Genomic DNA, 23078 nt, shown 5'->3' with positions numbered 1-23078 from the left:
CGCTAGGGAAAGGGAAGAGAAATACAAATGCTTTCATATGGGAGCTGGTCTTCTAGATTCCAAGAATAAGAAGGTCAGTGAGCTGGAGGGGATGAGAAAGGGTAAGAATATGAGATGAGATCAGGGAAGTGACTAGAGACCAGAGTGTGAAGGGCCTTGCTCTTATTACGAGGGAACTACTGTAAGGAATTTCAGGCATTTTTGACAAGTTCCTCTTCTCCTTGCCTGACATTCACCAGGTAACTAAGTTGGATGGCTCTACTCCAGAAATGTCCACCCAGTTCTTCCACTTCTCTTACTTCCCACTGCCACTGCTCTAGATCAGCTCTCACCTTCTCTTGCTTGTACAATGACAGCAGCCACCAGACTGGGCACCCAGATTCTCTCCATCCTCCACATTGCTATTTGAGATGTCTCTTTCAATGTCTCCAAAACCATAAATATAATCATATAAAGACTTAAATCATATTTTCACTGCAGTGTGATAAAAAGTCCAAATGGAAAGATGGCATTCAAAACACTGGACAGTCTTGTCTCAACTTAATTTTTGAGCCTTACCTCTAAGTAAGAGACAAGGCTGCCCCAACCTCTGCCCCAGTGTTATGTTACAGATGTAATGTGTATTTTACTCTCTTCCCCAGCTTCTCTACACCTGCCACAATCCACTCATACCTCATTTGAATGTGATAACACTTTTCTCTGCAGCATCAGGCCTCAACACCTTCGCTGTCAATAATATTTTGTCATTTATTGTATTACTTAATACTCTTAAAGACAGTGGACTGTTTCTCCATGTGTTGTTCCTAGCTGTGTTATAAGGGTGCTCCCTGCAGCCGGCTTGATAGTGCAGTTTCAACCAATTGGGCCATTTCTGAGTATTTCTGGAGTGCAGGAGTGGTGAAATCACCTGAATGCTTCTAGCAAAAATGCCAAGGAGCTTGATTATATGGAACAATGTCTGAGCAGTAGTGGCTGACAGCATATTCTAGGTATGGAGCACGTTTAAGAATGTGGGCACTGACGTAAGAATGTCAGCTGTTGAGAAAGTGACTTAAACTCCTATATGTAAACTAGAGATAACAATGCCAAATTCATTAAGTTATTGCAAAGATTATGCCTGTTATAAAGCACATTCTAGATAAATGATACCTATCGTGACTATTATAAACCGTGTTCAACATTGCACAGGTGGAGAATGAATTCACCTAAGATAGAGTTCAGGTGTAGGAAAAACACATGAGTTCAAGTGAAAGATAACAGAGGGTGCACTGAAAGATAAATAATGTTTCCGCTACAAGGGAGACTCTTAGAATTGGCGTAGGCACAATATTGGTACTGGGTGGTGCCATGAGTTTGTGGATTCTCTGGGCAGTGGCAGGGCTCCTACGAATACCATTGAGAGAACACTCCAGCACAGTGATATGGCAACTACATACCTCCATGTAAACACTGTGAAATATACCAGAGAGCACTTGCTGCTGGGAACCAGGGTTAGTCAGAGAAGATAATTTGCAATATATTTGGTGAGTTTGGAGTCATAAAATGATGTTTTGTACTATTTTATAATGTAATTCTACCCCCAAGTTGGTGCAGCCAAGATAATTACTTGTTATTATATATATTCCTGGAGCCTATTGCAGGGAATGACATATAATAGGACTCAGTAAGTTTTTGCTGAATGAATTAATGCTGAATCTTCACTTCCTCTTGGCAATCAATATTTTAATTACATTGGTGGCAGTTATGGTTAATTCATGAAGCACTAATGGGAAACAAGCACATTCCACAGGAAGAATATATAGAGCGTAATGCAACAAATAGCGTTACGGATACCATTAGGTAAATATATTAGTCTCTCTTTTTGCCTGCCTTTATACTAGAATCTGAATCCCATATGGAATAAAAGAGTAGGCTTCATGCCTTCTGCTTTTTCTATTTCTATTCATTTTGCAACTGTTTCTGCAGTCTCTGAGGCTTAGCATGTTGGTGCCAACTTTGACTCCCTTTCTGATCCTCTCCACTAATCCAATCAACCCATATTTGTTGAGCATCTACTGTCTACCCAGCCCACTGTTAGGTTTTGAGGTAACAAGAAGAGGAAGTCCTCACCGTGTTCAAGAGAGAGGTAAACAGAAAAATGCTGATTCCTGTTTTTGAGAAACAACTTGGAGAACTCTGGAGACACAGAAAGTGATACTTGGGCTGGATCTTTTTTTCTTTTTAAAGATTTAATTTATTTATTCACAAGAGACACACACACACACACACAGAGACAGAGGTATGAGCAGAGGGAAGAGAAGCAGGATCCATGCAGGGAGCCCAATGTGGGACTCGATCCCAGGACTCCAGGATCATACCCTGAGCCAAAGGCAGATACTCAACTACTGAGCCACCCAGGCATCCCCTACCTGGGCTGGATCTTGAAGAAGGAACCATACCAACACATCCCCATAATTGATTTTTTAGAAAGCTTTGGTATCAACACATTTTTTTTCCTGGCAATTTGGTCAGATAGTATTTTTAAGGTAAGTTTCATTTATCTTCACAGATACATCTAATGATGCCCTCTCTTCTAAGTTGTATGGAAACAGCATTAAGAGTGTTGAGGTAGAAGAACAACCCATTGTAGTTTGATGGGGCAACACTACCCTATCCCATTGTCCAGTTTTATGGATATTGATGCCCTACTTCACCCTTAGAGTATATTGACTTAAACAATAAAGTGTATAGTCACCCTATTAAAGACTGACCAAAAGAGCCTTTATGGTTTCTTCCGCATGACTAAACTTGAAATAGGTACTTCCTGCCTCTATCTACACCCCTGACCTCCCTCTTCCCATCCTACCCTTCTAGAATCCTGATGGCCTAATTTCAGGAGACCTTCCCCTCCCTGTCCTCAGAACATTAACTTTAGAAAACTTGTAATTATAAACTCTTTCTCTGCCCCTTTGAGATGTAAATCTTTTTAAAATCCTCTTGCCAGTTCTATAGCACAAAAACATCATTCTCAGGACCTGGGAGACATCCCTGTGAAACATAACCATCAAGGAAATTCCCAGTCTCTGTGGGTGGCACCCACCACCTAACTTTGGTGTGTGCCTTGTTCCAAGTTGTAAACTGCCTCCTGTCATGAAGATAAAATAAGGTTTACTTTTCTGTTGGGTAAAGCCAATCAGCAAACAGAAATGGCCTAAGATCTCCTCAGCCTCACCCCAGCTCTTAAAAACTCTCCAGTCTTCTGATCCAGTAGAGCTCAGTTCTGGTCTCTCCCCCTTATTGCAATAGTCTTAAGTAAAGTCTTTCTTGCAGTTCAACTTCATCCAATACATTTTTTTTTTTAAACAAGACAGTGTCTACTGGATGTGGAGGCAAAAATCAAAGAAACATCCTTGACATCTTCTCTGACAATAGACTCATATATTCAACTGTCAACTGAACATCTCCATGTGGATATCTGAGAGACTTTTGAAACTTCACATGTTGAACATCTAGCTCTTAAAGTTCACCAACACACCTCCCGACCACCATCACCACCATCATACACACAGAAATGGCTCCTTCTGGCTATTCCAGTAAATGGGAGCTTTATTGTTTTGTTTGCTTAGGCAACAATCCTAGAACTCATCCTAAACTCCTTTCTTTTCTCTCGTATCTGTTCCATTGACAAAACCAAATGACTTTAAATACAAAATATATTCAAAAAATACAAAGTGTATTCAAGATTCATTTCTCACCACTTAACCATTTACCACCCAGTTCAAGCCACCATTGGATTATTTTTAAAACATTGCTAAATTTATTCTTTGCCCATAATCTTGATACCCCTCCCTTTACCACTCCCTAGAAAAACAATTCTTGACCAACAACAGAGCTATCATTTTAAAAAGGGTCTCCTGTTCAAAATTTGTTTTGGCTTTCCAATATCAATCAGATTAAAGGCCAGAGACCTAATGCCTTTATAGTGGAGTTTAATGATACAACCTGAGCGTTAGTCCAAATCAAAGTTACAGCTAAAGACCTTTGTTAATATCCCAGAAAGACTTAAAGAGGTTCTTGGTTTCCTCCATGGGAGTTAGTAACCAGCCTTTAGGGGCCTGGAAGATGATTTTTTGCCACACAATATTTATGAGCTGACACATCTGACAGTTCATTTTCTGTACAGTGTTTTAATCCTCAGTTTGGTTTTGCACACAAGATCACACTATTTTTTGTATGTGTGAGCATACAGACAAAGTCACAGTCTAACTGGTTCTCTACACAAAGTGTTTTCTCATATTTATATTGTCAACTGACAGACTTCTCAGGCCTCCACCATGGCTTGTTGGATTAAAATGGGAAAGTTACATCAAACAATAAACCCATTTTAGGTCATCCTCCCAAATCCTCTTTCCCCACCCACCTCAACTGCATCATTCATCTTTAGAATAAAGACTTTTAAGCTGCAAAGTGCTGGAACTGAAGCTTTGTGACTAACCATTGCAAATAAAGGATGGCAAGAGGCCTCTAATGTTTTGCATGTAACTTGACCTTACATAAAAGGCCTAACAGCAATTATAGGAAAAGACAGCAGGCAAAGATTGTTCCGTTTCTTTGCCTGGTACATCTTGGACTCTTCAAACATCCTGCAATAATTGCCCAGAGGAAATAGCTCTTGTGAGTTTTAAGTAGTTGGCTCAAGGGTTAAATGTATTTTTGAACACCTATAGTTGATATGAAACAATTTGTAAAATTCGTTAAAAGCTTTTGGAACTTGTTGCTAATAGGTATTGGTTAAATGTGAATGTGCCTACCATGCATGTATCCATTTTTCTTTTCAATGAAAGAAAAGCTAAAATATTCTGAATAAAATTAATAGTGAAAAGCCAGTGTTTTTGAAGCAGGTAGTTGCAGTCTGTTTGTGAGCTAGGTCTACCCCTGCTTTCCACAAATCTGAATAGAAGTGTGGTGAAGTGGTGGGATGCCAATTCAGGAGCTTCTTTGCAAGAGTGATTGAGTTGCTTCTTGAGAGACAACTGACTATAGAGCCCTATAGAGAGACAAGCAAGGCAAGCATGCTCCTTATAAAACTATCTTGAAACAGTACCTATGTGAAGGGAGGAACAAGTCTGAGAACAGCATGCTGTCTAGCACTCATTTACCTCCCCAGTATATGAGCTTATGGTGCTGGTGTGGGAGAAGGGAGGATGCTGGATAAAGCGTTGAGGCTCATACTCCAAATAACTAGCATCACTAGGCTAAGCATTCTCCCTCTTGGACATAGACTGGCTTGGCATCATCTTCAGCTTTCCTTTTCTGCTTTCTGGTGTAGACTAACTCTCTTCTGGTTGGAACATTTATTATTCATGCAATCAGATTGTTAACCAGCCTCGATGGACCAAATATGTAAGCAAGATTGCATTAATATTAGTTCTCTAAATGCATGGTGCAGAAGCCCACTATCTGACAACAGGCCCTCAAACTCCTGCTCCTTCCTACCCATCTGTAAGCACCTGGACTTTATTGCAAACTGTTTTCTGTTGGAATTCTCAGGATGGCTTCTCAAGTGCTCTGGATGATGTCTTGTGCTCATTCTTTTGATCAGATGGCCTCACCAAGGCTCTGCGTCACAGTCTCTGTTGTCAGTGTCTATTTTCAAAGGACTGCCCCCTGCCAAGGACTCAGTGCTTTCATGTTCCCGAGCAATATTGGCTTCAGTGTAGAATTGGACACATTATCTTTCTCTCTAAGTATTCTCTGCATTGTGTCACGTGGCCTTAGAGTTGATGCTTGCATCTCTAATCATAGAGAGTACTTTACGATAATAGCTTTTTGCGGCTTCTGGATCTGCACTTCTATCTCAGACTTCAAAGATTTAGTCTCTCAGATCAGTGGGACAAGGCAGAAACTATTATAATGCTATTCTCCATTAATACTTATTAATATAATAATGATAACCTGCTGAGTACGTAGTGATTGCCAGGTACTCGTCTAAGCACCTGGCATATATCAGGCTTTATTACTGATAATTCTTCAAGCAATGCTATAGGTCTGGCGGTATTTTATCCATTTCACTGATAAGGATCCTGAGTCTCGGAGGAATTCAGAAAAGTCCAGTATGAGAGACTGAAACCCAGCTCTATCTGACTCCAAATCCATGACAGTGTGCTGTGATTTTTCTACCACCTCTTTCCGTCACCTGTTCTCCTAGGGATTGTACATATATTCCTCTTCTCTCTCTCCTAAACAGAATCCATCTGTAATCTGCATATCAGCTCATTAAAAATAAAGTGGAAATAAGGAGAAAAGAAAAGAAAGCAAGGTCAAAAGATACTCAAAGATAGTCAAACTCGAATTTCAGTTTGGAATTCAGGGCATTCTGCTACATTTAGAAAGAAGAGTATTTTCAATCTACTTAGATCAAACAGTGTAAGTTTATGATCTTTTTTTGGTGTCATTCAGACATAGCAGACTTAACAAAGCTCTCAATTAATGGATTTATACCTTTATTCAGTAGTTCATTATTAGGCACCTAAAATACGGTTCAACACTATGCTAGGTCTTCGGAATTCAACAATAAAAAAAAATGTTTTGGTATTTACCTACATGCACTTGATAGTCTAGTAGGGGCAACTAGCATTTAGCAAAAATTATACAAGTATTTTACGAATAGAATTGTGTTAAGTGCTAAAAAAGAAAAACAGTATGACCTGAAAGCATATAAGGCGTAAGATAGAATCCTGCCTGGGTTGAACTTTCAAAGGGAAACTTTGGGTAGATATAGTTTATAGCTAGCTTTTTGATCTTGTTTTTTTTTTCAGACTTCTATTTTGCCATAGCTGATAAAGGTTAATTATTATGATAATTGACATTATAACAATGACAGCATATGCGGAGCCCCTGGCATCTTCCTTGGCACATACTCAACAAACAAAGTTCTCTTCTTTTGTGATATCTCTGCCATGTACACACTTCCTGCCTCACTTCATGAATCATCAATTTAACTGCATCTAAAATAACATGGTTTGATAATGAGAAATGATTTTTTTCTCTTTTGACTGTCTCATTCTTTCTTTTTTATCTCTCTTTTTTCATTTAAATCTTTTAAAAAATATCTTCTTTGACACGTGCTATGGCACCAGCACTGAATGTGTGAAATACAGGTCATAGGCATGAACGACTGTTTCTAATATTCACACATACAACCTCTTTTTCTTGTATTCCAGTCTATCTCTGCTATTTATTTTGACTTTTGTATTATCTTGGATATTCCCAAATAGTTCACTCTGTTGGTTTCACATGTTACTTTTATATCTTGAATGTTCTCACAGTAATGATCTATTTAGGTAAACATTCCTAAGATAAAAAGTCTTGCACTGTTCATAATATTCAGGTTTTGTTTTTCAACTAGTTAAGAATAAAAGGGTTGTGAGAGTATCCATTTCAGTTGATAGAAATATACTTCTGCCCAGTTAAAACAGCTTTTAAATGTTGCTAAGCAATTATTCCATCCCAAATGGATGGACTGGTCCCCATCTGACTACAGTTTGCAAAGCTGCCAAACTCCTAAGGATCATCCCCTTGAGCATGCATTATAATGTCTACCATATCCTTTGACAAGTTGTTGTTAATATAAATTACAGAATTGTCCTGGGTTATGTCATCCCACCCAAATTTTTAGCCAAGACAGGGAGAGGTATTTACAACATATATGCATTCAATTGATTTTTGTTGAAATAAAGGAGAAAATGAAAAAAAAAAAAAGCATGACAAGTTACTGTTTTCAGATATTTGAAAGGCAGATTGAATGTATTATGTCTAATCCCATGGGGGAGACCTAGGTAAAGAGAGACAAATCCTGAGACCAATAAGCAAGGGGTACAGAAAAGTACACTGTGATACCACACAAAGAAAGCCTTTGTAGTCATTAGAATTGTTGAACAAAAATGAGTTGTAAATTATATGGTTATAATCTCCTAAATTCTAAGATCACCAGATTGATAGCTCTGAAGGTTTCTGTACATGAGGATTTTTCACTGACTGGGGATTCAGTTCAATATCTCTACTGTCCTTACCTCCTCTCAATTGCGATGGCTCTAATGCAACTTTTTAAAAAATTTAATTACAGTCAGGGTATGTGTGTGGGGAGAGCATTTATCAGAGTAAGAAGTCTTAAACAATATATCAAATAAACTTTAATCAAGTAAAAAGAATTCTCCAGAGTTAATTCATACAAAGAATAGTTAATAATGCACTGCTTTCTCAAAAGTTTGTGAGTTTTTTACCTTATTTTTATTTTTATCTCAGCACAACTTAAAACAGAAGGGACTTTGAACTCTACAGCCAAAAAAAAAAAAAAAATCATGATTTGTTTTTTTGTTTTTTTGTTTTGTTTTGTATTTGTTGTTGTTTTTGCCCATAGTGGGCAGGGAATACTAAACAGTAAAGAAGAGGGGATCCCTGGGTGGCTCAGCTATTTAGTGCCTGCCTTTGGCCCAGGGAGTGACCCTAGAGTCTCAGGATCGAGTCCCACATCGGGCTCCCTGCATGGAGCCTGCTTCTCCTTCTGCCTGTGTCTCTGCCTCTCTCTCTCTGTGTGTGTCTCTCATGAATAAATAAATAAAATCTTAAAAAAAAAAAACAAAAAACAGTAAAGAGGAGATGTGTTTGAGCATTTCTGTCAAACCCACATCAAAAATGGAGGGATAGTTTCAGTGTTTCTACACGTGTCCCAAACATACAGGTCCCCTTTTCACTATGGCAGTTGCATTTACAATTTCAAAACAATACAATGATATTTTTTTTCCCAATTCATTTCATCAACAGGATAGTAAAGATGAAAGAGACCCAAGAGACTATCTAATCCCACCCCCTCTGTTCTGTGAGGAAATATGCTCACAAAAGTGAAGCACGATAAGAAGATAGAGTAAACATAGCATACATCCTAATTAGCGGTGCTATCTCACTGTATGACTCCCTTTACTGAGACCTTTGGGGCCTTGTTAACTTCATTCTAGGGTCCTGTATGGCTTGGATACCTACTTAGCTAATCTAGTCAAGCATTAGCCCAAGTCAGATTGAGTCAGTATTGATGCTGAGAGTTCTGGAATCCTTGGTCGTAATTTATTGTGTCTTAGCAAACCTTTGTTGAGTATTTATTATGTCTCAGACTCTCTACATAAAGTCCCAAGATACAGCTATAAAAGACATAAAATCTCCATACTCGAGGAAGTCCCATTTAGAGGAGAAGACAACCATAATAGACTCAAAAAGCAGTAAGTGCTCCAATATAGCAACACAAGATGGGCAGATGAAATGAGATTTTAGAACTGACTCAGGTACCCAAAGAACAGGGTACCTGTTTTGTTTTATTTACTGCAAATCTCTAGCGCTTAGACTACCACATAGCACAATTCTAGAAAGAAGGACTTACAAGGGCACAAAGTCATGAGTCAGGAGAGAACAAGTTGGGTTCAATATGACTACAATTCAGTGCGTACATAAAACTTGGTGAAAAATAATGCTGAGGTTGACACAGGAACAAGATCATAAAGAGTGGAGTGGCCACACCAAGGATTTATGTTCCTCCTTGGAGCCAATGAGAAGAATTTAGATGGGGCAACAATCACTTTGATGCCTGTGTAGAAGGAGGGAGGACACATGTATGGAGAGATGGAGGGAGAGCATTGAGCAAGTCACTGGAGAAAAGGGGAACTGGATTTTGGCTAAACAGGCCAAGTTTTTTAAAAAAGGGGGAAGTAATGAACATGTTAATAAGGATCCCTTGCCATAATCTGTACGACAGGTCCTCATGTAGTTACTTTGTACTTAATATATCACTTATTTCTAATATCATGCTTGAATATGAATCTAAATTAACGTGCTACAAGAGTTCATTTTCTCCTTATTCAGAGTGCCTCTGTCAGGATAATGTTTAAGCCCCAGGAAGGGTATTCCTGAGAGAGCTTGTAGCATGTGATATGTCTCAGCGAGGAAAAGAACATTGTCCAGGGCTCTGGGAGAGCCAGAAGTTCACTTCAGTTTGAAGTGTGGCATGTGAGTCTGAGCTAGGTAGACAGAAGGTACACAGGTAGCAAGATCACAAAAAGCCTTCTGCACTAGGTTAAGAAGTTTAATATAATTCCAAAATGGTGTAAATATCCTGAAGAACTAAAGCACAAAGAGAGCATAATTCAGGAAATGCCAACAGTCAAAATATAATAACCTCTGGGCAGACATAGTAGCTCTACAAACTCTTATAAGAATACTCCACGAGAAATATTTTATATTCAGAAAATGGAGGGCAAACAGATAAATGACTCAATCATTTTAATCTGCTTTTTAGGTCTTTAATATGGCCTGTTTATTTGTTTCATTTTAATTTTGTTTTCTTCATCATGTTGAAGGTTAAGGCATTCTTCTCTTTTCCATGTCCACTTCCTTGGAGTGGTCTGGGAAAGGCAAGGATATGATTGTGGTTTGTTTGCCAAAAGCATTTTCGTATAGACTTGGAGATACCAATACTCAGAAAAAGGTGAAATGGATGAAGGGAATGTCATTACCACAAAGAAAGTTGAAACCAAAGACTCCTTGCTAGAACTGGATGGTTACCAGGGGCTCACAGAGTTAGTGGATAGTTTATGATGGCAACGAGTTAGTTTTAGATGGATGAATAAAGACAGGAGTGAACAGGTGAAGTGAGATTGGCTAATTCAGAAGTGAGAGATATTTGGATCAACAAAAAATTCTAAAGAGAAATTTTAAAAATACTTATAGGGGTCCAACTGGGATATGGCTAGAAGTTATGTGCAGGGCCCAGGGTAGTAGTATACTCATACATGTCATACTGAAGCTGCCTTCTGGCAAATTACAGTCTCAATTTATGTCTCTCTCTCTCTCTCTCTCTCTCTCTCTTTCTCTCTCTCTCTCTCTCTCTCTCTCTCTCACACACACCATAGACATCAGAAAATTTTTGTTGTTACTGTACCCAGTCATGTTGTAAAAATAAAAGCATTCTCCTACTCACTTTTTATGTGCCAAGTTTTACATTACTTATATAATCTAATCCTCCCTCAAATCCTAGGAAATAGGTACAATTTCTGCATCCAGTCTAAGATCAAGAGCCTGCATCTCAGAGATGTTAAATAACATACAAGAGTAAATGATAAACCTTTTCAGAAAACCTATAATTACCATATGACTCTGCAATTCATTCCTAAGTATATACTCAAGAGAAATAAAACATGTCCAAACAAAACTTACAGCAAATGTTCATAGCAACATTATGTATAAAAGCCAAAAATTGGAAACAATCTAAAAGTGCATCAACTGGTGAATGGATAAACAAAATATGGTGCCTCCATAAAATGGAATATTACAGAAATAAAAAGGAATGAAGTTCTGATACATGCTACAAGATGGTAAACCTTGAAACCATTACTGTATGTGCAAGAAGATTTCAAAAAGACTTCATATTCATGATTACTTTTATGTAAAATGCCATAAATAGACAAATCTGCAATAAGTGAAAGTAGATTAGTGGTTGCCTGGGGCTGGGACCCAGAAGTGGGAGAAAGGCTAATGACTCTTAATGGGTGCTTTTCTGGGATGCCATAAATATTTAAAATTAGATTGTGGTGATGATTGCACACAACTCTGTAAATATACCACCAAATAATGAACTGTATACTTCAAATGGGTTGATGTTATGATATATGAAGTTTATCTCAGTAGCTGGCATGCTAGGGCCAGGGCTTATATTTTAGTCTGACTATAGTACCTGAACTTGTAACTAATACACTGGACAGTTTTCTTCTACATATATAGGGGTGTTATCACCCCCCAGTTGGCATCTATGAAATACAGAAGACATGGTTTCCACAGATCCTCTTACCTCCTAGCTTTATAAATGGTAAAGTTTATGCAGTGCAAGCTATCAAATGAGCTCTCCTCTGCTTCAAAATTGACAAATGTCCTTTCTCTTTTCTAAGGAAAATTTCTCTGCTTAAATTTCTTGATTTTATTCTCTTCTCTGACCTTGTTCCATCGTTGACTCTTTTCTGGAAATTCTCTTTCTCTCTGTTGCTTATTCCCTGGCTACTGACATTTTCAGATAATCCTGATTAGAGAAGAAAAACAAGCACAGAACAAGAGGCATTCTGTGTCATTCCTTCCCTCCTCATACTGTCACCTTACCTCTTGTTTTATGGCTGCTAAACTTATAAGAGATTACTTGGTTTCATTTCTCCAAAATCCACTCAGGTCAAGTCTCCTGCCCTCAGAGTGGCTTTTATCTCTACTGCTTATCTGTTCTTTAAATTCATCTTCTAATTGCCTCCCACTGGCCAAATCCAGCAGACTTTCTAGCTCCCAAATCTAGAGGCAAAGCTGAGTCAGAAGGAGACAGAGTTAGGCTTTGGTTCAAAATCCAAATTCTGCCACTCTCTAAATCTAAATTTTTCTCTTTTAGTACAGCAAAAGGTATTGAAAATATTATGTCAGAAACCCTCATCAACCTAAAGAGTGTCAGACATATACTTAGTATATGTTAAAACAACCAAACACTTCTGGGTTGCCAGAAGTGAAGAGACAAATGTCAATTCATCTAATTTTTAAGCAGTATTGATTATGCCTTCGTTAGAAAATATATAAGGTGAAAGTAGGAATACTTCTTTGAGGAAAAATAAAACAGCTTTTATAGGTTTCGTTTATTTCAGCTTTTAATGTGGCATATATGAAAAGATCTTTAGGATGCTAAAGTGCAATCTAAATTAAATCCAGGCTATAATAATTATTTTCTATTTCATCTTGCAAGAAAATTCCACTGGTTATGTCACTTTCACTTAAGCAAGGCACACTTATTGTCTGTTATGGATGATATGCATAAATTCAAATATCCTTAGATGGAGAGAAAATTTTAGAGCTCTCACTATATTTTGCTAACAGTGCAAAGACAAAGCTTTTTAAAACTGGCTTTCACTAAAAATATTGCATGGAGTCATTAACAAAGGGGGAATAGTGACTTCTAAAACCCAATGGTTCAACAGAGGCTATTGATGATATCCTTAACGAGTACACATAAAATGTCAATACCAATCCTAATATCCCTATTTGCATTCTTTATTGGATTATAGATATCTTGCTGGGGGTTCAAAGGTGAAGACAAGTCCCTAGAAGTAATCACAGTAAATATCAGCTTCATTGGGCTCTATTGTAGGTATTAACTGGTTCCTTGGCCAATAATTTTAAAAATAATGAAAGAACTTCATATTCAATATAATTCTTTATATTCATTTTCAGTTAAGAGCCAGTAGTTGAAAGAATATAGCGCCCATACTCTTGATCCCCTGGGGTTACTTTGAAGAGGTAAGATTATCATTACTTGATTGTAACCTTGTAAGATTATCCTGGATTATCCAAGCAGACCTAATCTAATCACATGAGTCATTACAAGATTTTTCTCTGGCTGATAGCAGAAGTCAGAGATTTGAAGAACAGGGATTCAACATGCTTTAGTTTGCTTAAAAATGAATTAAAATTACTGAGTTCTTTCAATGACCTGACTGCATGTGTAAGCAGAGTCTTCCCCAGAGCTTCTAGATAAGAGGGCAGCTCAGCCAGCACTTTGATTTAGACCTTGTGAATCTCTGCACAGAGGATCCAACTGTGCTACCTTGTGCTTAAACTTCTAACCATCAAACTGTGAGTTAGTAAATGAATGTCCTTATAAGCCACTAAGTTTGTGGTAATTTGTGACAGCAGCAATAAAAAAGTTAACAGGAAGCCTTGCCAAATAATTTTATAATGATGTGATAAGCCTTGCTATGTTTGATACAGGGTACATTTCACATTAAAAATGACAGAATATAAGATTTTTAACTTGCAATCTGTCCATGAAAACATACATATGCAGGCTTACAGAAAGAACTGAAAGACACCATCCCTGGAATAACTATGTTCTGTGTTTTATATCCTTGGATATGACAGAAACAGTAATATGCCTTTTCTGAATATGTATCATGGTGTTATATGTATGCATAAAAGATAAAACCAAACTATTTTTGATTGGTGTATACTTTTGAATTCAATATCTCAACAGATAGTCTTTATGTTCCTCTTGAGGATGAATGAATTAAACTTGGTCTTCAAAGTGTTGGTTCTTACATGTAGTCAGAATAAAGTAGCTGGTGTGAAAATAACTCTTCTGCCTACAAGTGACAGGGAGAGAGTTTGAATAGTTTCAATGGTTTCTCAATGTGATAAGCCTGGGTTCTGTAACTGAGAAGCTCCTTTAAAGATCCTGTACAGCAGTTGAATATTAATGGCAATTTCAGTAGTGGTTTAAAGAGCCCCTCACCTTATTTTGGCTGTAGTTTGATTCTGCTTGTTAGAAAAATTGCAAGAGCCCCATCAAAGGAAACTATTAGCCACAATTTACACATCATGAAAACTCAATTATTTGTCAGGCAGAAAAGTAGACAGCAGTTCTGAAAATTATCACATATGTTGCTCCCTATTAATTATTTTTAGTCTCAGGATCCAGGCCGTAGACTTGAATGCAGATAATCAATTCTCAGGGACAATTTATTCCTTTTCCTTTTTTCTTGTCCCCCAAGCCCATGAGTGTACTACTTTAAATTTTTATTAATTCATTTATTCATTTACCTAGTAAACATTCATCTAGTATCTATTATGGACCAGGACCTCTGCTATATCAAGAGTAAAAGTTTGTAAAACTCCTGACCCCTACCTCAAAAAGTTCACTACATAGGAGGAAAGACATATTTAAATATTAATTGAAATATAATGTGGTCTATGTAAGAATTAGAAATAATTGTGTACCAAATAAAAGATTCCTAATACCATGTTGGGTCAGGAAAGTCCCCACGGAAGAAGAGATATCTGAGAATTTTGAAAGATAACTAGAAATAGATAAGGTGTCACAAATTTATGCCTGGAATATAAGGGAGTATTTGGAGGTGGGATGAACCTGTTAGCTCTAGTCAGACAAGGAACAGGCTCTATGTTCTATACATAATAGATTTCAGACTCTCTAGAAAGAGAAAATACACTAAAAGAAATAATCAGGGAGACATAATGATGAGATCTCTGTTTTAGAAAAATGTAACTGGGTACAGAGAAGTAACTGGATTTGGGATCCCTGGGTGGCGCAGCAGTTTGGCGCCTGCCTTTGGCCCAGGGCGCGATCCTGGAGACCCCGGATCGAATCCCACGTCGGTCTCCCGGTGCATGGAGCCTGCTTCTCCCTCTGCCTGTGTCTCTGCCTCTCTCTCTCTCTCTCTCTCTCTCTCTTTCTGTGACTATCATAAATAAATAAAAATTAAAAAAAAAAAAAGAAGTAACTGGATTTAAGATACAGGTAATTGAATACTTCATTTTTAGCATTACATTTATAAGAAATTTCCAGAAAAAGTAAATCTACAAACAGAGATAGATGATTAATGGTTGCTTGGGATTTTATGATGGGATTGAGGATTGACTCCAATTCTATACAAGGTATATTTTTGAGGTAATCTAAACGTTCTAAACTGAATTGTGGTGGTGGTTGCATAACTATACATTTATAAAAAGTAATTGAAGTTTATACTTTCAGTAAACCTATTTTGTAATGTGTGGAATATCTTAATCAAGATGTTTAAAAAATGGCTGCTACTACCCTATACTTCTTCCTTAATTGGTCATTGGATATGGGCTATGGAAACAAGGTTGTTAACTTGGGCAGGGAAGATTTGCAGCCCATGAGATCCTTGAGTGTACTAAAACTGAAGCTATTTTAGGACAACTCCCAACAATTAGGGCAAAATATCTCTCCTTGAAGAAGGATCTGTGTGTTGTACCACCAGAGTTCTTTATAATGTCTTAGGGAATATTGAGAAGACACGCTTCACTATAATAGACATGCCTGGCTGATTTTGAGGAGTAAAAAGAGAGATATGTTTGGACAACTGATATATACAACATTTTAAAATCATACTTACTTAAACTCTAGTAATTCAGAGTTACGCATGATCAAAGAAAGTGGCATAATTAAATAGATACTTAAGGAAGCTATGTTCCCTCTTTAAAACAAATAATTTCTGCAGTTTCTACAAGCTCCAGAGTTTGATGATTCCTTGTTACAATCCATGAGAAAATCATGATTAAAATTTTAAAGTCAGAATTCTGAAGTTTGTCATACTTGGCTCTTTAAGGGTCCATCTTTTTGACTAGTTGAAATCATAGCTCTCATTAAAGAAATGTCTGGTAAATGCTCAGCCTTGATGACTTATCTCCTGAACCATCTTATTATACTCAACTTATATCTTGAACAACCCATTCTCACTTGGAAATTTCTGTTTCCTTAAAAGCTCTTTTTTGAAAAAGTAAATTTTGCATTTCTGTCTCCATCAATGATCAATATTGCTACTGATGAGCCTCATCTGCAAGTTAACTTATTGAGCATCTTTTTTTTTTTTTTTTTTTGTATTTCATTTCATTTCAGCCTTTCAGTTAATGGCCCTTAAAGCATTGAAAATCTATTCTCTGCCCTGGAGACATCCAACCTAAAGCTAATACATTCTTAGTGATTTCTTCTTCATCATTCTCCAAATCCTTTATGTCCACTAAAAAAAAAAAATTCTGTGTAGGTATGTACAAATTTTAATTCTCAAAGTTCTCTCCTTCTAATTTAATAATCCTAAATTGTACATGTAAATAGCTGGATTTGAATTTAGATCTAACTTCCACATTGATTACCATTTTCCTAAATGGATAATTTAACTTAGGGTCTTGTTATCACTTCACACTCAACAGTGATTAATTGAATGCCCTTCCTTGATGCATATTTACCATTTATATTTTATAAATCTAGTAAATTTTTCCATGAGATATAAAATAACCGAATTTTGATATCAAAATGGTAATCAATGTGGAATTGAAGTCTTATACACTAAACTAGGGTCAAATAAGAGAGAGTAGACATTCAAGTACAACTCCAAGGGGAAACCCATGTGTAGAAGAAGAAAACAGGAGAAGAAAAGAAAGAAATTATGTAGATGAAGGACACAGAGACACATACAGAAAATAGAAAAAATAGAACAGCTTGGAGGCAAGGTAGAATGACTTTTAAGAGGGATAGGAAAGGGTAGTTATCTACAGACCTATTTGCTGCTCATTTCAGAGAGAATGAAGACTGGGGATACACATCAGAGAGGCAAGAGATGATATATAATAAAGCACATTGAGGGATTATATTATAGTGATTAAGAATTGAGGTTCTGGGGATCCCTGGGTGGCGCAGCGGTTTAGCACCTGCCTTTGGCCCAGGGCTCGATCCTGGAGACCTGGGATCGAATCCCACATCGGGCTCCGGGTGCATGGAGACTGCTTCTCCCTCTGCCTCTCTTTCTCTCTCTCTGTGTGTGTGACTATCATAAATAAATAAAAATTTAAAAAAAAAAAAGAATTGAGGTTCTGGAGTTAGATCGAATTCAAATCCTGCTCTCTTTTTAGCTATTGTAGGAATTTGGACGATTTGCATTGTAAATCTCAATTAAAACAAAAACAAAGACTATCAAATGGAGCTACCTTTTAGAACTGTGGTGAGGATGAAATAAGGTGGGGCATAGAAACACAAATACTACTTAAATTTTAAAGCAGGGATATATGGTCACATTTGCATGTTTTAAACACTACTGCAATGTAAAGGAGATGTTGGACCCAGGAGAGGAGAAAGAAGACCGGTTGAGAGATTGTGATGAGCAACTGAGAGGGAAAAAATGAAAACAGTCAGGTTGAATCAGTGGAAATGGAGAACAGAACAAGATAGACAAAGGAGGTGAAGTATAATACATCTTAAACCCAGGAGCAATTTTTAAAAGAAATCTGTGTTTTGAGTGAGCCCCATCAATGATGATAATCAAAGGCAGGTCTATCTAATCAAAGGCTTGGGACATAACATGACATTTGTGTTTTCTCTGTTGTGGATACTGGAGTTGGAGGCATTATAGCAAACCAGATGCTAAGGATGAAGTGTTATGAGTATGCCCTTGAACTGTATCTCTGCAGTATGTATTTCCTGAGAACAATTGGTCTGTAGTGCATCCTGAAGTTAATATTTGGAAATATAAGTTATATTTACATCTAAATAACATTTTAGTATGGTAGCATAAAGGGGAAAATGTTTTTACTGTTCCTGGCAATAATGCTATATTTTACCTTCACTCTGGAGTTTTAGACAGAAAAATAAAGTGTTAGCAAAAAAAAATTAAATGGCTCTGTTGTGATATCTTCTTTGTGGTTTATTATTTTTTAATCCAAATTTCATTCTATGTGTGAGGGCTCTATGAAAAACAAAAAAAAATGTAGAGAGACAGATTCAATATCCTTCTTCTCCTTTAGGAATTCATTTACTGATAAAATGGCTATTCTGTCAAGAATTATCATCATAAAAAGAGACATCAAAAGAATCACTTTCTCTATTCCTTTTCGAGCAAATTATTTCTGCTCTTCTTTCATGAGGCACTTCTGTGACTGAGACAAACCTTACAATGAATGGAAGGCCACATTTCAGCCATTTAAAGTCTTGGTACTCTGGACTGGTCAACTTATTGGGCCAAGCTGCTTAACTATTTAATTACTTACTTAAATATTTATGAGAATCTTTGACATGGAAAAATCTGTACTTTCTAAAAAAAAAAAAAAAAAAAGATGCAGACTCTGAGTTTCAAAGCATATGCAGTACCATGCAAAAGATGGAGATGAGACAGCTACCAGAGCTCTTCTTGAGGATGCTGTCTTTATTATTACTATTATTATTATTATTATTATTTTGAGGATGAAGCCTTAAAGATGGTTGAGTTATGGTGCCACAGGAAATCTGTCTCATGGTAGGCTAGATTGTCAGTAAAACAACTGTTTTAATTTACATGTATTAAATCACTTTATTGCACTGTCATTCTATGCAACTGTGGATGCTTTTTCATTAAAATTCTATTGAATCTGGTATTAATATTTTTATACCAGCCTTCTTTCATTTATATTTGACTATCTTGCTTGTAACCTTTATTTTTAAGTTTTTTTTTTTGCGAATTTTTATGTAAGAAATGACTCTCACAAGCAACATATACCTAAAGGTTTAAAAAATCTAATCTGAAAAACTGTATCATAATAGGTTTATTCTGTTAGCATTTATTGTGGTTAATATATTAACACTTCTTTTCTAGTTTTTGCTTTGCTTGGGTAAAATTTTCTTTATCCCTCCCTTTTCAAATACTTTTTCTCCTTTATTGGCTTGCAAATTTGAGATAATAATTGTATTTTTAAAATTAATTAATAACTTTTTTAGAGAGAGTGCACAGGTGAGCAGGGGAGGGGCAGATGGAGAGGGAGAGAATCTTAAGTAGGCTCCATACTTGGCATGGAGCCCCACATGGGGCTCAATCTCACCACCCTGAGATCACAACCTGAGCTGAAATCAAGAGTCAAATGCTTAACTGACAGAGCCACCTAGGTGCCCCTGAAATAATAATTTTAAAAGTTTTCTGGTTACACCTAAAATTTTAATATACTAACCTTACTGTATATATTTCTAACAAGCCAAAATTATTTCATTCCACTCTGTTCTTTCCAAGTGGATGAGGACTCCCATGTGTTATAATAGCTTTTTTTTTTTAAGATTTCATTTATTTTTTTAAGATCTCATTTACTTGAGAAAGAGAGAGCACACAAAGGGAGAGGTAGAGGGGGAGGAAGAGGGATAAGCAGATTCCCTGCTTATTTGTGGCTCTCACAACCCTGAGATCATGACCTGAGCAGAAACCAAGAATCAGACACTCAACCAAATACACCTCCAGGCACCCCTGTTTTGTATTTTTTTTTTTTTACCACTCTTAAAACACTTGATCCACATGTTCCTTTTTTTTCTTGCTTTCTAAAAGTTTCAATCACAAATCAATTATTATTTTATAGTAAATATTGAATTAAACTTACAAATATATTTCATTATTTTTTATCACATTATTTTTTCTTACACCAGACTTCTAAATTCTTGCCTTTTCTTTATGTTGAAGTACCTCCCTTAGTAGTTCTTTCAGGAAAGTCGTATGGATGATAAATTCCCATTAGTCTGACTTTTTTTTTAATTCATCCTAACTCTTGAAAGCTGGTATAACTGGCTACAGAATTCTAAACTGCCAGTTATTTTCACTCAGCATTTTGAAGATACTACTCTACTATATTCTGGCCCATATGTTGTTGATGAGAAGCTTGCTACTTATCACCATCCATAGGTATGCAATTTGTCTTTTTGTATGCTAATTTTATTTCTTTAATTTGTTAATTAATGTTTTGTCTTTAACCTAATGTTCCATAGTTTTACTAAAATGTGTGTAGTTATACATTTACTTTATTTTTTTCTCCTTACTACTCAGTGCACTGGATTTGTCTGTGGACTATGTCTTACATTTCAGAAAAATCCCAGCCATTATTCCTTCCAATATTGTTTCTTTTCCATTCTCTCTGTTCTCTTCTTATTGAATGCCTAGTAAATAATTATTCATGTCTTCTAATCTGTTCTCTGTAACTCTGAACAATATTCATCTTCTAAAGTATCCCATTTGCATTCTGAGTGAATTCCTTCCAATCTGTCGTTTTTGCTTTGTCTGCTTATTTATCAATATCCTTTATTCTTTTTATGAATGATATTCTCTCATTTATATCTTTGAAAATTTTAAACTGCTTACTTAAAAAAGTAAGTTATTTTTGTTGACTGTCCATTTAGCATGATTATTTCTCGCTTTTTGTTGTTGTTATTGTTTGTATTTTGATTTTGAGGCAAATCTTGACTGAGACTTCTATCCTCTTTCTCCCTTCTTGCCTCATGCCACATTTATACTCACATTTCTCTTTCTGTTGGTTATGTATTGATCTTCACACAAGTCCTTGAGATTGCTAAAATAGCACTTGGTCTCATAGGGGCAGCTCAGGAGCCCCAACATCTGAGCACAACTGGAATTTTGGGAATCGAGTCACTGAACCATTGTGGGGCTTAATCTGGGCTCTGACTGGTGAGGTTATGAAGCTATGCCTGCTTCCTCTTGGTTGCCTGGGGAAAAGCTTCATGTAAGCATCATATCAGCTAGCAAATGTCAGCTGCAATGTATTTTAGACTTCTTTCACCAATTGAGGAGCATTGGCACACTTTGGATATTAAGATATGAGTTGACTTCTGTCTCCTCCTCTGTATGAGCACTAATTTTTATGTTATAATTTTAAAAACTGCCTTCACCTGCCTGCAGATTTAAGGCCAAGCAACTTCTCTTTTTAAATACAATTCCTCCCCATCTCCTTTCCCATTTCATCAAACACATATGAGAGAAAGTAAACCTTGACTCATTGGTACTATTCTTTCTGACTTCTAAACACCTAAATTAGTGGATCTAAGAGCTTGACTCTTGTTTCTTATCTATAATAATTCTGTTATATCCTGCTTTGATAGAAAAATTCTAAGATTTGGCTTCATATGTGTTTATGCAGGTAAAGATCTCTTCATCTTTTTTTGATACCTTCTAACTGTAGAAGAGGAGGATATGTGATTCAGTTATATCTGGATTTTATATTTTGTAACTCCCAGCATAAAAACTCAAACACACACACACACACACACACACACACACACACTCACTTTTGTGAAGGAAAGAAAAGAAATGTAAACAAATGGGGAAATGCAAGATGGCTAAGATGGAACACTGATGCATCGTAGTAACAGTATGCTGGCTTTTTTGTTTTTCATTTTGTTTTGTTTTGTGTTTTGCTTTTACTTGTGCTCGATAACAATGCACACTTCCAAAAGTAACATTTCCTTTAATCAGGCCCAATACCTTGGAAGAGAGCCCATGAGGGCATGGTTGATGATTGAATTCCCACAGCTTTCAAAATACTATTTTCCCTTGCTGAGCTGTCAGCCGTCAAAGGCAGAAACTATAGATTGCTAATACATGGCTATAGTCTAAGTGGTACAGCATATTCCTTGGTCTTGAAGAAATTGAAAAAGAAATCCCAAGCTGCCCATAGCTTGCAGTGGTTTCATGTTCAAAAATCAAGAGGAATTTCCGAATGGAAAATTTATGGCTGATGGAACCAAAGTAGAGTGACAGAAGCTCATATGGAAAAACTATAAACAAATCTCAAGTGAAGGTCTTACCCAAGCCTACAGATTTTATATCTTGGGCTGAGGGGTCCAGGGGCATATTTTAAAGTTAACAAACTGATACATAAAACCATTCTTGTGACAGCAAAGGCTGCCTTCCCCAGGTCTATTTAAATTGCTATATTCCTAAGGGACAGCAAAAGCCAATATTTAATGTTTGTGTATTTGTACGTCAGTATTGTGGTCTGCCTTGCTATTTTTTCCTTTATTTTCATTTTAAATCCAATATTTTAGTGTTTATTCTGGCTTTCCCAATTTCAGTATACTTCATTATTTTTTAGAGCAGTTTTAGGTTCATGACAAAATTGAGCAAAATATACGTAGTTCCCATACACAAGAAATTAACATCCCACACAAAGTAATACTTGCTACAATCAGTGAACCTGAAACAATATATTATCATCCAAAGACCATAATTTTCTTTAGGGCTCACTCTTGGTATTGTACATTCTAGAGGGTTGGACAAATATGTAAGGATACATACCTACCATACAGAATAGTTTCACTGTCCTAAAATCTCTAGTCATCCCTCCCTGCTCCCTACTGACCATTGGCAACCACTAATTTTTTTTATAAACTCCATAGTTTTGCCTTTTCCAGATTGTTATATAATTGGAATCCTATAATATGTAGTCTTTTCAGATTGATTTCACCTAGTAATACGCATTTAAGATTCCTCCAAATATTTTCATGGCTTGATAGGTCATTTCTTCTTAGTGCTGAATAATTTTCCATTGTTTGGATTTACCACAGTCAAATTACCCATTCATCTTCTAAAGAACATCTTGATTGCTTTCAAATTTTGGCAGTTAAAAACAGAGCTGCTATAAATATCCATGTGCAGACTTTTGGGTGGATCTAAGTTTTTAATTCATCTGGGTAAATATCAAAGAAA

General features: G+C 36.6%; 2 long non-coding RNA genes across 8 annotated transcripts in view; one reads left to right on the top strand and one right to left on the bottom strand.

Moving 5' to 3' along the window:
• LOC111097385 overlaps nt 1-20186 on the bottom strand; it is a 233827-nt gene extending 213641 nt beyond the window's left edge. The window contains exon 1 of the long non-coding RNA XR_005364526.1: nt 19966-20186. This is a non-coding gene — a long non-coding RNA (uncharacterized LOC111097385). The remainder of the gene's footprint in view (nt 1-19965) is intronic.
• LOC102151848 overlaps nt 9125-23078 on the top strand; it is a 58891-nt gene continuing 44937 nt past the window's right edge. For 5 of the 7 annotated variants that reach the window (XR_005364521.1, XR_005364522.1, XR_005364523.1 and 2 more), the window contains exons 1-3: nt 9125-9251; nt 13276-13341; nt 16478-16622. This is a non-coding gene — a long non-coding RNA (uncharacterized LOC102151848). The remainder of the gene's footprint in view (nt 9252-13275; nt 13342-16477; nt 16623-23078) is intronic. The other 2 variants (XR_005364525.1, XR_005364524.1) reach the window with 1 other exon arrangement.

This window comes from Canis lupus, chromosome 9 (assembly GCF_011100685.1).
Source record: "Canis lupus familiaris isolate Mischka breed German Shepherd chromosome 9, alternate assembly UU_Cfam_GSD_1.0, whole genome shotgun sequence".
Lineage (NCBI taxonomy): Eukaryota > Metazoa > Chordata > Mammalia > Carnivora > Canidae > Canis > Canis lupus.
This window is presented reverse-complemented; position numbering and strand designations above follow the sequence as displayed.